This window comes from Mesoplodon mirus (assembly GCF_964341445.2).
Source record: "Mesoplodon mirus genome assembly, chromosome: 19".
NCBI classification, from domain to species: Eukaryota; Metazoa; Chordata; class Mammalia; order Artiodactyla; family Ziphiidae; genus Mesoplodon; species Mesoplodon mirus.
Window position 1 is genome coordinate 25,299,938 of NC_138995.1, and position 18,600 is coordinate 25,318,537.

The 18,600-nt window shown below is 38.1% G+C and overlaps 1 long non-coding RNA gene across 2 annotated transcripts in view; it reads right to left on the reverse strand.

The window, feature by feature from the left end:
* Positions 1–585: 585 nt before the first annotated feature.
* The window catches only part of LOC309795675, a 796,478-nt gene continuing 778,463 nt past the window's right edge, over positions 586–18,600 (reverse strand). For both annotated transcript variants that reach the window (XR_014292311.1, XR_014292312.1), the window contains 3 exons: positions 6,719–6,758; positions 3,776–3,866; positions 586–2,284 (listed from right to left, as the gene is read on the reverse strand). This is a non-coding gene — a long non-coding RNA (uncharacterized lncRNA). The remainder of the gene's footprint in view (positions 2,285–3,775; positions 3,867–6,718; positions 6,759–18,600) is intronic.

Genomic DNA, 18,600 nt, shown 5'->3' on the forward strand with positions numbered 1-18,600 from the left:
AATGATGCATGTAAATGGCTAGCCCATATTAATTTCTTAGTAATTAAATGATAATTATGATTACTACCAATAAGTTTATTATTGTGAAAATAATGATGAAAATAATAAATTGTCTAAAAATGAATTAGAGCAGCTGTCATGAGGAAGATGCATTTGAGATGACTATTTAAGGATGCGTAGGTTGTCTCAAATTGTAACAGAAGATACTTAATCCTGACAGTTGGAACAGCATGTGCAATGATTATCAGAGTAAAATTGAATTTCCTATAAAACGTTGACCTCCAAGTCAGAAACATGGACATATCCTCTTCCTGTTGACCACAACAAGACCAGTATCCCTCAGCAGCAGATGAATTATATAGTCTGGATCATTGATCATGCTGAGATTCGTTGTCAGCTTGACTTTTAAGATTTGCCAGGTATTAGAGGAGCTTATTTATAGAAAGCAGATGGCTTTTTGTCATTTAATTCACTGAAATTTACTTAGTATGAGGAAGGGAGAAACCAAGCTGTCTCCATGATAAAAGCTTTCTAAATACATTAACTCATTGAGTGGACTGCAGAGGGACAAATAGAACATTGCTCTTAAAATGAATTAGCCTTCTTTTATGTTTTCAAAGAGATAAGACCAAAGTCCTCAGCAGTGAACGATAACATGAGTAGAAGAAATTTCAGAATTCGCTTTATCAAATGCTGAATTCTCTCTCTTCCATAGTGCCACCTTCCTTATGAGGTGCCCTCACTGCTTCCCTAGAATAGATCAAGTTCAAAAACCCGTTGCCTGATTTCAAACCCCAGACCCATTCCACTCCAATTCTCAGATCTCTGCCTTGTTTGTCTTTTTATTTTTTGTATACAATCAAAACTCCAATTGGCTGCCCTCTGTTCTGGTATTACAAAGTACCTTTTGCTTTCTTTTGCAGTAACACACATTCTGCATCATTTAAAAAGTGGCCCCTGGTTATTGATCCAACTGTTGTTTTTATTCAAAATTTTACTGTGACATATTTACCAAGATGTGTGTAGTCTCTCTGTCCGGTTGATCTCTGTCTCCTTTCTGCCTTCCCTTCCTCTTTTCCTCCTAACTATCCAAAATCCAGTGAGCACTATTGAAGAGCAACAGGAAGTGTGAACTTTGGAGCCAATAGTTTTTTGTCCTAACTATTGTCTTACAATAGATTTTTGTAGTTTTTATTATAACTAACTTATGAATCTTGCAAAAATGTATTTTTCTCTGCAATAATCTAATCTGTAAATAATTCTATATACCTCATGGAACTGTTTTAAGTAATTAAAAAAAGGGTAATACATGCAAACAGTGGCCTGAAATATAGACTTATTACTATTATTACCACTATTAGGTACCAGGGATACAAAGACAGAAAACCCATGGTATCTTCCCTGAAGGAGCTCACTATGTAGGTTTAGAAGAACTTAAGAGTATCATTACTTTAGGATAAAAGATACGTTTGAGTATGTAGACAGATAATGAAGAGTGAGATATTATGTTTTCTTTCTTTCTTTTTTTTTTTTTTGTGCTATGCGGGCCTCTCGCTATTGTAGCCTCTCCCATTGCAGAGCACAAGCTCCGGATGCACAGGCTCAGCAGCCATGGCTCACGGGCCCAGCCACTCCATGGCATGTGGGATCTTCCCAGACCAGGGCACGAACCCGTGTCCCCTGCATTGGCAGGTGGACTCTCAACCACTGCGCCACCAGGGAAGCCCTGTTTTAATTCTTTTAATAAACAACTTTTGAGCACTTCTGTTTGCAAGGGAAGATGATTGTGTCTTAATCTACACGCACTTGAGATGGCCTGGAGCTGCTTGTTTGGAAACCTGCACTGAACTGTGAGACAGCAAAAAAGATCACATTAATGATCTTTGGCAGGGACACAGGATGAAAGAGTAGAATTGCCTCATGAGTTGGCCTGTGATTAATAACATGAGGAAAATTAAGATTCCTCACAGTTGGTCACCTTCAAAACCTTACAATACGTCAGCAGAAGAAAGAATAAGTCTCTCATAGGATAAGGCAAGACTTCTTGGAGGAAGATCTTGGAAATGCCCAGTCACTTTGTCCCAGCGAAAGTCAATCATGATGGGCAACACTCAATATTTGTCCCAGGGTTCCCCACAAGAATTGGCCAAGATTTTGCCAAGAGTGAATCACATTTAATCTCTCCCTTGTTCAATCCTGCCTCCTTTCTTTTACAGGTTTTGATTTGTAGTATACGTCTTTCACACCAGTCTCCATCTCAGCATCTGCTTCTGGAGAAACCAACCTGTGACAGTGGAATTTAAATGTGGGAAGATATGGTCATTCATTTGATACAGAGTAAACGTTTCTAAGTACATTTCTGCATGTGCTGCAAAGATATTTCATACTTATAACAAGCATGGTTGTGGTAGTCTTCATCACTAAAAGAATGGCAGAGCATACTTCAGGTCATTGTTTTCAAATTCGAAGAGGCCAAGGTCAGTCTAAAAGAAGTAGCCTACATATGCTCGTAGGCTTGATGTTAAGGTGGGTCTACTCTTCCCAAAATCTGTCTTCTGTTGCCTTGCTCCAAAAGGCCCTTTAACAACAATACTGATGATGGATGCACAGCATTGTGAATGTACTAAATGCCACTGAATTATGCAGTTTAAAAATGATTTAAGGTAAACTTTATGTTTATACTGGAATTTAAAAATGCTAATATAGCTGGAAGAACTCAAGCCTTAACATGGAGAAAAAGCCAAAAAGAGAGAATTTGGAAGTTGGTTTAGAATAGAAGTTGGCCACAGCCTTGTTGGGTAGGGGAACTGGGCGTGAAAAAATAGGAAAGAAGAAAGAAGTGTGATGACAGAGTAGTGGTGCTCCACCTGTCCTTCACTCTAGGAATTCTAGATCTTTGGATGAACATAAGAATCACCCTGGAGGATTTGGAGGGGGAAAAAAAGAAAAAAACCTGTCCTCCAGGCTATGTCCCCAAAGCAATTAAATCAGAATCTCTGAGAGTAGCTCCCAGGCATCAGGTTTTTTAGGTGCCCAGGTGATCCATTATGTACTCAAGCTTGAAAAACTATTTTATTTCCATACCATTTACTAGTGAATGCATTTTCATCTTAGTGTGTCTTATTATATATGGTATTCTTTATTGGGAGGTGATGTGAGAGTAACATCAAAATCTTTCATCCCCCAAATTCTGACGTTGCTCTCTTGTTCCCCTAACCCTAGAAGGGAGTAGGAAAGGAGAAACCTTCCATGGATGAGAACCACCCTAGTAGGGGAGTGAAAATGTTATCAGTGTCCAGCTTTGCCAGCAACGACCTATGGCTAAAACCCTGAAATGTATATATCTGCTTCTCTTAACACTTCTCCTATTTTACCAGAAATACTGTGGAGCCCTTAAGCTGTTTTTCTTCCTTTCAGTCTTTATTTGTCCACACCTTTATCTAAATACCAGTCACAATAATTACTTCAAAATGCTATTCTGTTTGTCATTCTCCTGCTTAAAACTCTTCAGTGGCACCTTTTTAGCCTCTATAATAAGTGGCTACGAGACCTTGGATGAGCTCCACCTGCCCATCTCTGTAGCTTCATCTTTTCATCTTTGAGAACACCTATGTGACTTTCTCCTCCAGTCTCACTGTACCTCTCATTTCTTGTAATACCTCTCCTGTTTCCTCCTGTCCTCTCTTCTTCCTTCTGTATCTCTACATCCCTATCTCTGTCTCTCTCATCTCAAGAACTTGACCTGTGTTACTGCATTTGATTAGAATATTCTTGCCTTTTCCTTGTCTGGTGATCCCCACTCCTCTTTCAGGTCTTGGATTAAACATCCTTCCTCAGGGAAGCCTCCTGACATGCGGTATCATCCACTGCAATAAACAAACAAGGCGGTGGGCATGGTTCAGATATGTTCATAGCAAGGTAAGATATTTTTTTCTTCCTCGCTGGCCCTCGAGTGTTAAGACAGTATAGTAATGTCTATTCTATTCAACACTTTATCACTAGGGCTTAATATTATGTCTGGTGCTTTGAAAAACATGTTTCTTCTTAATGATGGAGTGATTGACTGATCTTAGTTTCTGAAGCAAAATAACTCAAAAGGAATAGTGATTTCATAGCACCCTAAGTTGTTGTGCCTCTTCTTCCCAGAACAATTTCTCTGCATTCTCAAATTAGATGGCAAAATATCTTGACAGTGCCTGAAGTCTGAGATTAGTCACAAGAGGATTAGATCTTTAACCAACATGATGATAGCCCAGGGGGTAGATGATTATAGCCTAGCATATCACAAGAGGACTTGGGAGAGTGAACACAGACTTGGCATTCCAAGATTTGCTGAAGCAACGGGAATGCCTCCTCGTCAATCTTGATAAAGGTCAGATTATAAGAAATAAGAGTAAGTACCATTTAACCCAGTAGGCAGCACATGTATACCTCTATTTTCTCTAGAGCCTGAGAATATAAATAGTTGAAAGATGATTCAGAGCAATTAACTGATCCAGAATACGGTAATATATCATTGTCTGCCACCAAGTATCAGCATCTCAGCATCTTTACATGACACCCTTTTTCCCTTTATTTGCTCCTGCAGATATAATGAACTGAATCCTCACTTTTCCTAGACTCTTAGATCTACATTTTTAAAGCAATTTTAGCTAGTGCCTAAAGGCCAATAAGCTGAACTATATGGAGAAATCCACCAATTACTTAAAATTACACAACCCTTCAGAGTCTTAAAGAAGTAATAAACTGAGCAAAAGAGGAAGTGAATGTCATCATCCCAAATTCTGCTCCTGAAATCTGTCCAGTCTTTATAGGTTTCCCATAAACATAGTCGTCTCACTAACCTCCAGGTCAGTGCATGAGTGCACTTTCAGATATCTCAGACGCCTACCCAAAGAAAGATCAAAGACACAGAACCCAAATTCAATTACTATTATTGTAGGTGAAGGTGAGCTCTCTCTGTTGCAGTTGCATTCAGGGGTCAGAAAATTACAACCCACAGGCCACATCTGCAAGCAGCCAGCTTCCATAAGTAAAATTTTATTGTAATATACTCATGGCATTTGTTTATGTATTGTCTACAGCTACATTCAATGCAAAGGCCAAGTTGCAGGGCTGACACAGACACCATAACGTAAAGCCTAAAACCAACTGGCTCTGCAGAAAATGCTTGCTTACCCCAACATATGTATCAGGTCCTGTTAAATCACCAGTTGGTCCAGAAATGGGGGATTAAGGTCAGGGTGTCTACTTCCTGAGGCCAGTATTGCAGAAGAAATAGTATAGGTAGTAATAAATAGGCAAGCGATCCCAGAATAGCATTGAATTTCCAGGTAGAAGACTTGAAAATGATGGCATCCTCTTCAAAGTTAGTAGTTAAAAAACAATATTTCAGTTTGAAGAAGGGAATTTCAGTCAGATTGACTGGATATATTTAATATGGGGCATCAGTGGGAAAAGGCAGAAACTTTTAGAAGCTCATAAAAATGCAGAGCTCACATCTTAGGCCTTTCTGAAATCTCAGTACAGAAAAAGCCATTTATTTTTCATCAAATAATTACTGAGTACCCAGTGGTTTAAAAAAATATATACTAGACCACTGAGTAGTCCAATAAGTGAAACTTAAAACTTGAAAATAGCTGTTTATTTTCTTTAAAAGCAAGATAAATGAATAATTTTTTAAAAAACTGTACACATATCCTCTATAATGAAGTACAATTAATATCATTTAATAGTCATTTAACTTTTAATAGGTTACTTAACCTGTTAGTGACCCAGTATCATCATTTGTAAGATACAGATGATAAAGGTCATAATTCATAAGGTTGTAAGAATTAAAGGAGCTATTATATTTAAAAGTCATAAAACACTTTTTGGTATAGAGTAAATATGAATAAACAAAAACAATCTGTTTTTCTTGTGAAGAGATGCACATTCAGATATATTACAATGGTTGTGGTAACCACAATCTCACTAATGTTCACATTCTCAATTATTCAGACTTGTCTCAAGGATGTAATTGGTGGTTGATAAAGGGGTAACACTGGTCTTACCTGATGGAGATTTATTTTATTTTCTTATTCTGTTTGTCTTATGAAAAAACAAAGATGCCTTTATTTGGCATCTGCTTTTCATTTCTTACTTGTTGGTGGCCTGACCTCTTCTCTATACTTAGTTGTCTTCAGTCAAATTTATTTTCTTCTTCTTTCTCTGCGTTTTCTTACTTTCCACAATACCAGAGTTTAGATGTCATACCTTAAAAGTGGGTCTAAATATTGTGACTGCACTTCATAAACTTTAAAGCACTGGTCAGATATTAATTTGTATTACTGCTTTCAGTCAATGAGAAAGTCCCTTGCCTTTTTGTCCCCCATCTAATATCACTTCCTGAGAGAGATGTGTGCTCTTAGAACATTCAGCTTTTCTCAACTTGGTCTTTTGTCTTCTGATTTTATGCCTTTCCAATATTGTGTGTAATTGGAAATCTGACCTTTATATACAGGAATCATTACAGTAGCTAAATAATGGAAAATAATAATACTTTACTTTCCATAGCATCTTATAAATATTAAATCAACTTTCACAGGCATTGTAAAACTGGACTGTGAGCTTGAGGCCAGAGACCATATTTTATTTATTTCTGCAACCTAACAACTTGCTTCCTCATATCTAGCCATTAGCAGGTGCTTAATAATGTTTAAAATGTAAATGTTCTTACCATAAAGGCCCTGTGTGGGATGCTTGTAGAGTACCATCTCCTGTATACAAATGAAAAATAAACTTATTAAAGCAAAGAGCACACAGAACCAGAATTTAGTATAATTCATTATTAAAAACTCTTTCTACTAAATTAGGGCTTGCAAAGCAAAGAAAAACAAGAGGATGGTTAGGGCTTGCAGAACAAAGAAAAAGAAGAGGATGGTTTCTCATGGACATCCTCATGATGTCACTTTCAATGAGGGTGTTACAATGAATATTATTGTAAAAGAATGATAAGGCTGTAAAATGGACTGATATAACCAATAGTGACATGAAGAAGTTTCTTGGATTAATAATTTTGATGAGACAAATAAGAAAGTCACACTGGAAAGAATATTGGTTGACTGATCCCTTACTTTAAACACCTATCTTTCCAAAGATTATGACAAGAAGAAGGGTCAAATAAATAATGACATTTCTTCACTTTAATAACTTAGAAACTCCACTTCCTGCAGATAGAATTTCAAAAGTTAAACCTCTTTTGGATTATTTTCTACAAAATTTCAGTCGCTCTATATACCCAAATAAGAGCTATCACTTGAGGAGGTAATGTTAAAGTGGAGAGGACGACTCAGATTCAAAACCTATAATCCCGGAAAACTTACAAAATATGGGATTTTGGTCAGGACAGTTAGTGAAAGTGAAACTGCATCTATGCAACCTTGAAATTTACATGGGTGAAGGAAAGAAACTGCAAGAAACAATATTATTGGTCCTAATCTTGGTTCATGGCACCATATTTATGAAGACAATTGTTACAACAGTGTGACCACATCTGAAATATTGTTGAAAAATAAAACCAGAGTGTGTGGGACTATAAGAGAGAATCATGGTATACCAAACCTATTAAAGGAGAAATCTGAAAATCTACAGAGGGGAGAAATGACATTCTTATGGAAGGGAGAAGTGATTCTTCTTATATGGAAAGACAAGAGCCTAGTCTGAATGGTGACAGCTATTCATAATGCCTCCATAGCATCTACAGGAAAGGAAGACCAGAGGACTGGCCATCAGATGACTAAGCCCACTTGTATATTAGAGTATAATAAATATATGAAAGGAGTTGATTGATCCGATCAATATCTGACAAACTTCAATATCCTCTGGAAAACTCAAAAATGGTATAAGAAAGTGGGTTTGTATTTGAGTAATTGTGATTTATTCAATGCATTTGAATAATCTGAGACTGCTATATCAAAACCTTATGGTAACCATAAACTGAAAGTTTACAGTAGATACACACACAAAGAATAAGGAATCCAAACACAACAGTAAAGTTAGTCATCAAATCGCAAAAGAGGGGAAAACCAAACAAGTCATGGAGATGTAGTATACAGCAATACTGATTATAGTTAACAATACTGTATTGCATATTTTTTAAAAAAGGGAAGACCTACAAAAACAAGTCCAAAACCATTAACAAAATGGCAATAAGAACATACATATTAATAATTACCTTAAATGTAAATGGATTAAATGCTCCAACCAAAAGACACAGACTGGCTGAATGGATACATAAACAAGACCCGTATATATGCTGTCTACAAGAGACCCACTTCAGATCTAGGGACTCATACAGACCGAAAGTGAGGGGATGGAAAACGGTATTCCATGCAAATGGAAATCAAAAGAAAGCTGGAGTAGCAATTCTCATATCAGACAAAATAGACTTTAAAATAAAGACTATTACAGGAGACAAAGAAGGACACTACATAATGATAAAAGGATCAATCCAAGAAGAAGATATAACAATTGTAAATATATAAGTACCCAACACAGGAGCACCTCAATATATAAGGCAAATACTAACAGCCATAAAGGGAGAAATAATGAGCAGCGTTAACACCCGACTTTCATCAATGGACAGATCATCCAGAGAGAAAATTAATAAGGAAACACAAGCCTTAAATGGCATATTAGACCAGATGGACTTAATTGATATTTATAGAGCATTCCATCCAATAATAGAAGAATACATGTCATTCTTCTCAAGTGCACACAGAACTTTCCCCGGGATTGAGCACATGCTGGGCCACAAAGTGACCCTTGGTGAATTTAAGAAAATTGAAATCATATAAAGCATCTTTTCTGACCACAATACTATGAGATTAGAAATCAACTACAAGAAAAATACTGCAAAAACACAAACACCTGGAGGATAAACAATATGCTACTAAACAACCAAGAGATCACTGAGGAAATCCAAGAGGAAATCAAAAAAATACCTAGAGACAAATGAAAATGAAAGCACGATGATCCAAAACCTGTGGGACAAAGGAAAAGCAGTTCTAAGAGAGAAGTTTATAGCAATACTATCTCAACTCAGGAAACAAGAAAAATCCCAAATAATCAATCTAACTTTACACCTAAAGCAACCAGAGAAAGATGAACAAGCAAAACCCAAAATTAGAAGGAAATAAATCATAAAGATCCGAGTGGAAATAAATGAAACAGAGATGAAGAAAACAATAGAAATGATCAAGGAAACTAAAAGCTGGTTCTTTGAAAAGATAAACAAAATTGATGAACCTTTAGCCAGATTCACCAAGGAAAAACAGGAAGAGGGCTCAAATCAATAAAATTAGAAATGAAAAAGGAGAAGTTACAATGGACACCACAGAAATACAAAGGATCATAAGAGCCTACTATAAGCAGCTACATGCCAATAAAATGGACAACCTAGAAGAAATGGAAAAATTCTCAGAAAGATACAATCGCCCAAAACTGAACCAGGAAGAAATAGAAAATATGAACAGACCAATCACAAGTACTGAAATTGAAACTGTGATTGAAAAACTCTTATAAAAGTCCAAGACCAGATGGCTTCACAGGTGAATTCTATTAAACATCTAGAGAAGAGTTAACACCTATCCTTTTGAAACAATTCCAAAACATTGCAGAGGAAGGAACACTCCCAAACTCACTCTATGAGGACACCATCACCCTGATACCAAAACCAGACAAAGATGCCACACACAAAAAAATTACAAGCCAATATCACTGATGAACATAAACACAAAAATTCTCAACAAAATATGAGCAATCCAAATTCAACAGTACATTAAAAGAATCATGCTCCAAGGAGCTTCAAGATGGCGGAAGAATATGACGTGGAGATCAACTTCCTCCCTACAAATACATCGGAAATACATATACGTGTGGAACAACTCCTACAGAACACCTACTGAACGCTGGCAGAAGACCTCAGACCTCCCAAAAGGCAAGAAACTCCCCATGTACCTGGGTAGGGTAAAAGAAAAAACAAAGAGACAGATGAATAGGGACGGGACCTGCACCAGTGGGAGGGAGCTGTGAAGGAGGAAAGGTTTCCACACACTAGGAAGCCCCTTCACGGGTGGAGGCTGTGGGTGGTGGTGGGGGAAGCTTCAGAGCCATGGAGGAGAGCGCAGCAACAGGGGTGAGGAGGGCAAAGCGGAGAGATTCCCACACAGAGGATCGGTGCCGACAGGCACTCACCAGCCCAAGAGGCTTGTCTGCTCACCCACCGGGGTGGGCGGGGGCTGGGAGCTGAGGCTCGGGCTTCAGTCAGATCCCAGGGAGAGGACTGGGGTTGGCTGCATGACCACAGCCTGAAGGGGCTATTGGGCCACGGCTAGCCAGGAGGGAGTCCGGGAAAAAGTCTGGAGCTGCCGAAGAGGCAAGAGACATTTTCTTGCCTCTCTGTTTCCTGGTGCGCGAGGAAAGGAGATTAAGAGCGCCGCTTAAAGGAGCTCCAGAGATTGGCATGGCTGAGGCAATCAGCGTGGACCCCGGAGACGGACATGAGATGGTAAGGCTGCTACTGCAGCCACCAGGAAGCTGGTGTGCAAGCACAGGTCACTCTCCACACCTCCCCTCCCGGGATCCTGTGCAGCCCGCCACTGCCAGGGTCCTGTGATCCAGGGACTTCTCCAGGAGAACGCACGGCGCACCTCAGGCTGGTGCAACATCACGCCAGCCTCTGCTGCTTCAGGCTCGCTGTGCATTCCATACCCCTCCCTCCCCCCGGCCTGAGTGAACCAGAGCCTCCGAATCAGCTGCTCCTTTAACCCCGTCCTGTCTGAGAGAAGAACAGACACCCTCAGGTGACCTACACGCAGAAGCGGGTCCAAATCCAAAGCTGAACCCTGGGAGCTGTGCGAACAAAGAAGAGAAAGTGAAATTTCTCCCAGCAGCCTCAGGAGCAGTGGATTAAATCTCCACAATCAACTTCATGTACCTTGCATCTGTGGAATACCTTAATAGACAACGAATCAACCCAAATTGAGGAGGTGAACTTTGGGAGCAACGATATATATATATATTATTTCCCTTTTTCTCTTTTTGTGAGTGTGTATGTGTATGCTTCTGTGTGTGATTTTGTTCGTATAGCTTTGCTTTTACCATTTGTCCTAGGGTTCTGTCTTTTTTTTGGATGGTTTTTAGCACTTGTTATAATTGGTGGATTTGTTTTTTGGTTTGGTTGCTCTCTTCTTTCTTTTTTTGTTTTTTTTTAATTAAAAAACTTTTTAATAATTTAATTTAATTCAATTTAATCTTCTTTCTTTCTTTTTTTCCTCCCTTTCATTCTGAGCCATGTGGATGACAGGCTCTTGGTCCTCCAGCCAGGCATCAGGGATGTGCCTCTGAGGTGGGAGAGCCAAGTTCAGGACACTGGTGCAGAAGAGACCTCCCATCTCCATGTAATATCAAATGGCAAAAACCTCCAAGAGATGTGCATCTCAACGCCAAGACCCAGCTCCACTGAGTGACAAGTAAGCTCCAGTGCTGGACACCATATGCCAACAACTAGCAAGACAGGAACACAACCCTATCCATTAGCAGAGGGGCTGCCTAAAATCATAATAAGGTCAAAGACACCCCAAAACACAGCACCAGACGTGGACTTCCGCACCTGAAAGACAAGGTCCAGCCTTATCCACCAGAACACAGGCACCAGTTCCCTTCACCAGGAAGCCTACACAACCCACTGAACCAACCTTAGCCACTGGGGACAGACAACAAAAACAAGGGAAACGAGGATGCTGCCGCCTGCGAAAAGGAAACCCCAAACATAGTAAGTTAAGCAAAATGAGAAGACAGAAAAACTCACAGCACGTGAAGGAGCAAAGCAAAAACCCACCAGACCTAACAAATGAAGAGAAAATAGGCAGTCTACCTGAAAAAGAATTCAGAATAATGATAGTAGAGATGATCCAAAATCTTGGAAATAGAATGGAGAAAATACAACAAACGTTTAACAAGGACCTAGAAGAACTAAAGAGCAAACAAACAGTAATAAACAACAAAATAAATTAAAAATTCTCTAGAAGGGATCAATAGCAGAATAACTGAGGTAGAAGAATGGATCAGTGACCTGGAAGATAAAATAGTGGAAATAACTACTGCAGAGCAAAATAAAGAAAAAACAAGGAAAAGAACTGAGGACAGTCTCAGAGACCTCTGAGACAACATTAAACACAGCAACATACGAATTATAGGGGTTCCAGAAGAAGAAGAGAAAAAGAAAGGGACTGAGAAAATATTTGAAGAGATTATAGTTGAAAACTTCCCTAATATGGAAAAGGAAATAGTTAATCAAGTCCAGGAAGCACAGGAGTCCCATACAGGATAAATCCAAGGAGAAACACGCCAAGACACATATTAATCAAACCATCAAAAATTAAATACAAAGAAAACATATTAAAAGCAGCAAGGGAAAAACAACAAATAACACACAAGGGAATCCCCATAAGGTTAACAGCTGATCTTTCAGCAGAAACTCTACAAGCCAGAAGGGAGTGGCAGGACATATTTAAAGTGATGAAGGAGAAAAACCTACAACCAAGATTACTCTACAGAGCAAGGATCTCATTCTGACTTGATGGAGAAATTAAAACCTTTACAGACAAGCAAAAGCTAAGAGAATTCAGCACCACCAAACCAGCTTTACAACAAATGCTAAAGGAACTTCTCTAGGCAGGAAACACAAGAGAAGAAAAAGACCTACAATAACAAACCCAAAACAATTAAGAAAATGGCAAGAGGAACATACATATCGATAATTACCTTAAATGTAAATGGATTAAATGCTCCAACCAAAAGACAAAGACTGGCTGAATGGATATATAAACAAGACCCGTATATATGCTGTCTACAAGAGAAATACTTCAGGCCTAGGGACACAAACAAATTGAAAGTGAGGGGATGGAAAAAGATATTCTATGCAAATAGAAATGAAAAGAAAGCTGGAGTAGCAATTCTCATATCAGACAAAATAGACTTTAAAACAAAGACTATTACCAGAGACAAAGCAGACACTACATAATGATCAAGGGATCAATCCAAGAAGAAGATATAACAACTGTAAATATTTATGAACCCAACATAGGAGCACCTCAATACATAAGGCAAATACTAACAGCCATAAAAGGGTAAATCGATAGTAGCACAATCATAGTAGGGGACTTTAACACCCCACTTTCATCAATGGACAGATCATCCAAAATGAACATAAATAAGGAAACGCAAGCTTTAAATGATACATTAAACAAGATGGACTTAATTGATATTTATAGGACATTCCATCCAAAAACAACAGAATACACATTCCTCTGAAGTGCTCATGGAACATTCTCCAGGATAGATCATAACTTGGGTCACAAATCAAGCCTTGGTAAATTTAAGAAAATTGAAATCGTATCAAGTATGTTTTCCAACCACAACGCTATGAGACTAGATATCAATTACAGGAAAAGATCTGTAAAAAATACAAACACATGGAGGCTAAACAATACACTACTTAATAACCAAGTGATCACTGAAGAAATCAAAGAGGAAATCAAAAATACCTAGAAACAAAAGACAATGGAGACACAACGACCCAAAACCTATGGGATGCTGCAAAAGCAGTTCTAAGAGGGAAGTTTATAGCAATACAATCCTACCTTAAGACACAGGAAACATCTCCAATAAACAACCTAACCTTGCACCTAAAGCAGTTAGAGAAAGAAGAACAAAAAAACCCCTAAGTTAGCAGAAGGAAAGACATCATAAAAATCAGGTCAGAAACAAATGAAAAAGAAATGAAGGAAACGATAGCAAAGATCAGTAAAACTAAAAGCTGGTTCTTTGAGAAGATAAACAAAATTGGTAAACCATTCGCCAGACTCATCAAGAAAAAAAGGGAGAAACTCAAATCAATAGAATTAGAAATGAAAAAGGAGAAGTACAGTTGACACTGCAGAAATACAAAGGATCGTGAGAGATTACTAAAAGCAACTCTATGCCAATAAAATGGACAAATTCTTAGAAATGCCCAATCTTCTGAGACTGAACAAGGAAGAAAGAGAAAATATGAACAGACCAATCACAAGCACTGAAATTGAAATTGTGATTAAAAATCTTCCAACAAACAAAAGCCCAGGACCAGATGGCTTCACAGGCAAATTCTATCAAACATTTAGAGAAGAGCTAACACCTATCCTTCTCAAACTGTTCCAGAATGTAGCAGAGGGAGGAACAGTCCCAAACTCATTCTACGAGGCCACCATAACCATGATACCAAACCAGACAAAGATGTCACAAAGAAAGAAGTCTACAGGCCAATATCACTGATGAACATAGATGCAAAAATTCTAAACAAAATACTAGCAAACAGAATCCAAAAGCACATTAAAAGCAAGTGGGTTTATCCCAGGAATGCAAGAATTTTTCAATATATGCAAATCAATGTGATATACCATATTAACAAATGGAAGGAGAAAAACCATATGATCATCTCAATAGATGCAGAGAAAGCTTTTGACAAAATTCAACACCCATTTATGATAAAAACCCTCCAGAAAGTAGGCACAGAGGGAACTTACCTCAACATAATAAAGGCCATCATGACAAAACCACAGCCAACATCGTCCTCAATGGTGAAAAACTGAAAACATTTCCACTAAGATCAGGAACAAGTCAAGGTTGCCCACTCTCACCACTATTATTCAACACAGTTTTGGAAGTTTTAGTCAATCAGAGAAGAAAAAGGAATAAAAAGAATCCAAATCAGAAAAGAAGAAGTAAAGCTGTCACTCTTTGCAGATGACATGATACTATACATAGGGAATCCTAAAGATGCTACCAGAAAACTACTAGAGCTAATTAATGAACTTGGTAAAGTTGCAGAATACAGAATTAATGCACAGAAATCTCTTGCATTCCTATACACTAATGTGAAAAATCTGAAAGTGAAATTAAGAAAACACTCCCATTTACCATTGCAACAAAAAGAATAAAACATCTAGGAATAAACCTACCTAAGGAGACAAAAGACCTGTATGCAGAAAATTATAAGACACTGATGAAAGAAATTACAATGATACAAATAGATGGAGAGATATGGATTGGAAGAATCAACATTGTGAAAATGACTATGCTACCCAAAGCAATCTACAGATTCAATGCAATCCCTATAAAATTTGCACTGGCATTTTCCACAGAACTAGATGAAAAAATTGCACAATTTGTATGGAAACACAAAAGACCCTGAATAGCCAAAACAATCTTGAGAAAGAAAAATGGAGCTGGAGGAATTACGCTCCCTGACTTCAGACTATACTACAAAGCTACAGTAGTCAAGACAGCATGGTACAGGCACAAAACCAGAAATATAGATCAATGGAACAGGATAGAAAGCTGAGATATAAACCCACACACATATGGTCACCTTATCTTTGATAAAGGAGGCAAAAAGATACAATGGAGAAAAGGCAGCCTCTTCAGTAAGTGGTGCTGGGAAAACTGGACAGCTACATGTAAAAGAATGAAATTAGAACACTCGCTAACATATACAAAACTAAACTCAAGATGGATTAAAGACCTAAATATAAGGCCAGACACTATCAAACTCTGAGAGGAAAACATAGGCAGAACACTCTATGACATAAATCACAGCAAGATCCTTTTTGACCCACCTCCTAGAGAAATGGAAATAAAAACAAAAATAAACAAATGGGACCTAATGTAACTTAAAAGCTTTTGCACAGCAAAGGAAGCCATAAACAAGATGAAAAGACAACACTCAGATGGGAGAAAATATTTGCAAATGAAGCAATTGAAAATGAGTAGTCTCCAAAATATATAGGCAGCTCATGCAGCTGAATATCAAAAAACCAAACAACCCAATCCAAAAATGGGCAGAAGACCTAAATAGACATTTCTCCAAAGAAGATATACAGATTTCCAACAAACACAAGAAAGAACGCTCAACATCATTAATCATTAGAGAAATGCAAATGAAAAGTACGATGAGATATCATCTCACACCAGTCAGAATGGCCATCATCAAAAAATCTACAAACCATAAGTGCTGTAGAGGGTGTGGAGAAAAGGGAACCCTCTTGCACTGTTGGTGGGAATGTAAATTGATACAGCCACTATGGAGAGCAGTATGGAGGCTCCTTAAAAAACTACAAATAGAACTACCATACGATCCAGCAATCCCACTATTGGGCATATACCCTGAGAGAATTATAATTCAGTAAGAGTCATGTACCAAAATGTTCATTGCAGCTCTATTTACCATAGCCAGGACATGGAAGCAACATAAATGCCCATCAACAGATGAATGGATAAAGAATATGTGGCACATATATACAATGGAATATTTCTCAGCCCTAAGAAAAAGAAAATTGAGTTATTTGTAGTGAGGTTGATTGATCTAGAGACTGTCATACAGAGTGAAGTAAGTCAGAAAGAGAAAATGAAATACCGTGTGCTAACACATATATATGGAATCCAAAAAAAAAAAAAAAAAAAAGGTCATGAAGAACCTAGGGGCAAGATGGGAATAAAGGCACAGACCTACTAGAAAATGGACTTAAGGATATGGGGAGGGGGAAGGGTAAGCTGGGATAAAGTGAGAGAGTGGCATGGACATTTATACACTACCAAATGTAAAATAGATAGCTAGTGGGAAGCACTCGTGTTGCAAAGGGAGATTAGCTTGGTGCTTTGTGACCACCTAGAGGTGTGGGATGGTGGTGGGTGGGAGGGAGGGCGATGTAAGAGGGAAAAGATATGGAGACATATGTATATGTATAACTGATTCACTTTGTTATAAAGCAGAAACTAACACTCCATTGTAAAGCAATTATACTCCAATAAAGATGTTAAAAAAAAATAAAAGAATCATGCTCCATGATTAAATGGGATTTATCCCAGGGATGAAAGGATTTTTCAATATCCCCAAATCAATCAGTGTGATACACCATGTTAAGAAATTGAAGAATAAAATCCATATAATCATCTCAATAGATGCAGAAAAAGCTTTTGACTAAAATTCAACACCAATTTATGATGAATACTCTGCAGAAAGTGGGCATAGAGGGAACATACCTCAACACAATAAAGGCCATATATGACAAACCTACAGCCAACATCATATTCAGTGTTGAATATTTGAAAACATTTCTTCTAAGATCAGGAACAAGACAAGGTTGTCCACTCTCACCATTATTCAACATAGTTTTGGAATTCCTAGCTACGGCAATCAGAGAAGAAAAGGAAAAGGAATCCAAATTGGAAAAGAAGTAAAACTGTCACTATTTGCAGATGGCATGATACTATATATAGAAAATCCTAATGACACCACAAGAAAACTACTAGAGTTCATCAGCTAATTTGGTAGAGTTGCAGGATGAAAAATTAATACACAGAAATCTGTTGCATTTCTATACACTAACAATGAAAGATCAGAAAGAGAAAGAAACAATCCAAAGCGTCAGAAAGAATAAAATACCTAGGAATAAACCTACCTAAGGAGGCTGAAAGACCTGTACTCTTTAAACTCTAAGATGCTGATGAAAGAAATAGATGATGACACAAACAGATGGAAAGATGCACTATGATCTTCGATTGGAAGAATCAACATTACCAAAATGACTGTACTATCCAAGGCAATCTACATGTTCAATGAAATCCCTATCAAATTACCAATGGCATTTTTCACAGAACTAGAACAAAAAATTTTACAATTTGTATGAGACATAGAAGACCCCAAATAGCCAAGGCAATTTTGAGAAAGAGGAACAGAGCTGGAGGTATTATGCTCCCTTGCTTCAGACTATTCTACAATGCTACAGTTATCAAAACAATATGAGGGCTTCCCTGGTGGCGCAGTGGTTGAGAGTCCGCCTGCCGATGCAGGGGACACGGGTTCATGCCCCGGTCCGGGAAAATCCCACATGCCGCGGAGCGGCTGGGCCCGTGAGCCATGGCTGCTGAGCCTGTGCGTCCGGAGCCTGTGCTCCGCAGGGGGAGAGGCCACAAGAGTGAGAGGCCCGCATAATGCAAAAAAACCCACAACAATATGAAATGGGCAGAAAAACAGACACACAGAGCACTAGAACAGAATAGAGAGCGCTGAGATAAACCTACACATTTACGGTCAATTAGTCTACAATAAAGGATGCAAGAATACACGATAGAGAGAAGACAGTCTTTTCAATAAGTGGTGCTGGGAAAACTGGAGAGCTACGTGTAAAAGAAGGAAATTAGAACATTTTCTCACACCATATACAAAAATAAACTCAAAATGGTTAAAGATCTAAACATAAGTCTGGTAACTATGAAATTCCTAGAAAAAACATAGGCAGAACACTCTCTTTGACATAAATCGCAGCAATATCTTTTTTGATCCATTTCCTAGAGTAATGGAAATAAAAACAAAAATAAACTAATGGGACCTAATTAATCTCAAAAGCTTTTGCACAGCAAAGGAAACCATAAACAAAATGAAGAGACAGCACATAGAATGGGAGAAATATTTGCAAATGATATGACCAAAAAGTAATTAATCTCCAAAATTTACAATGA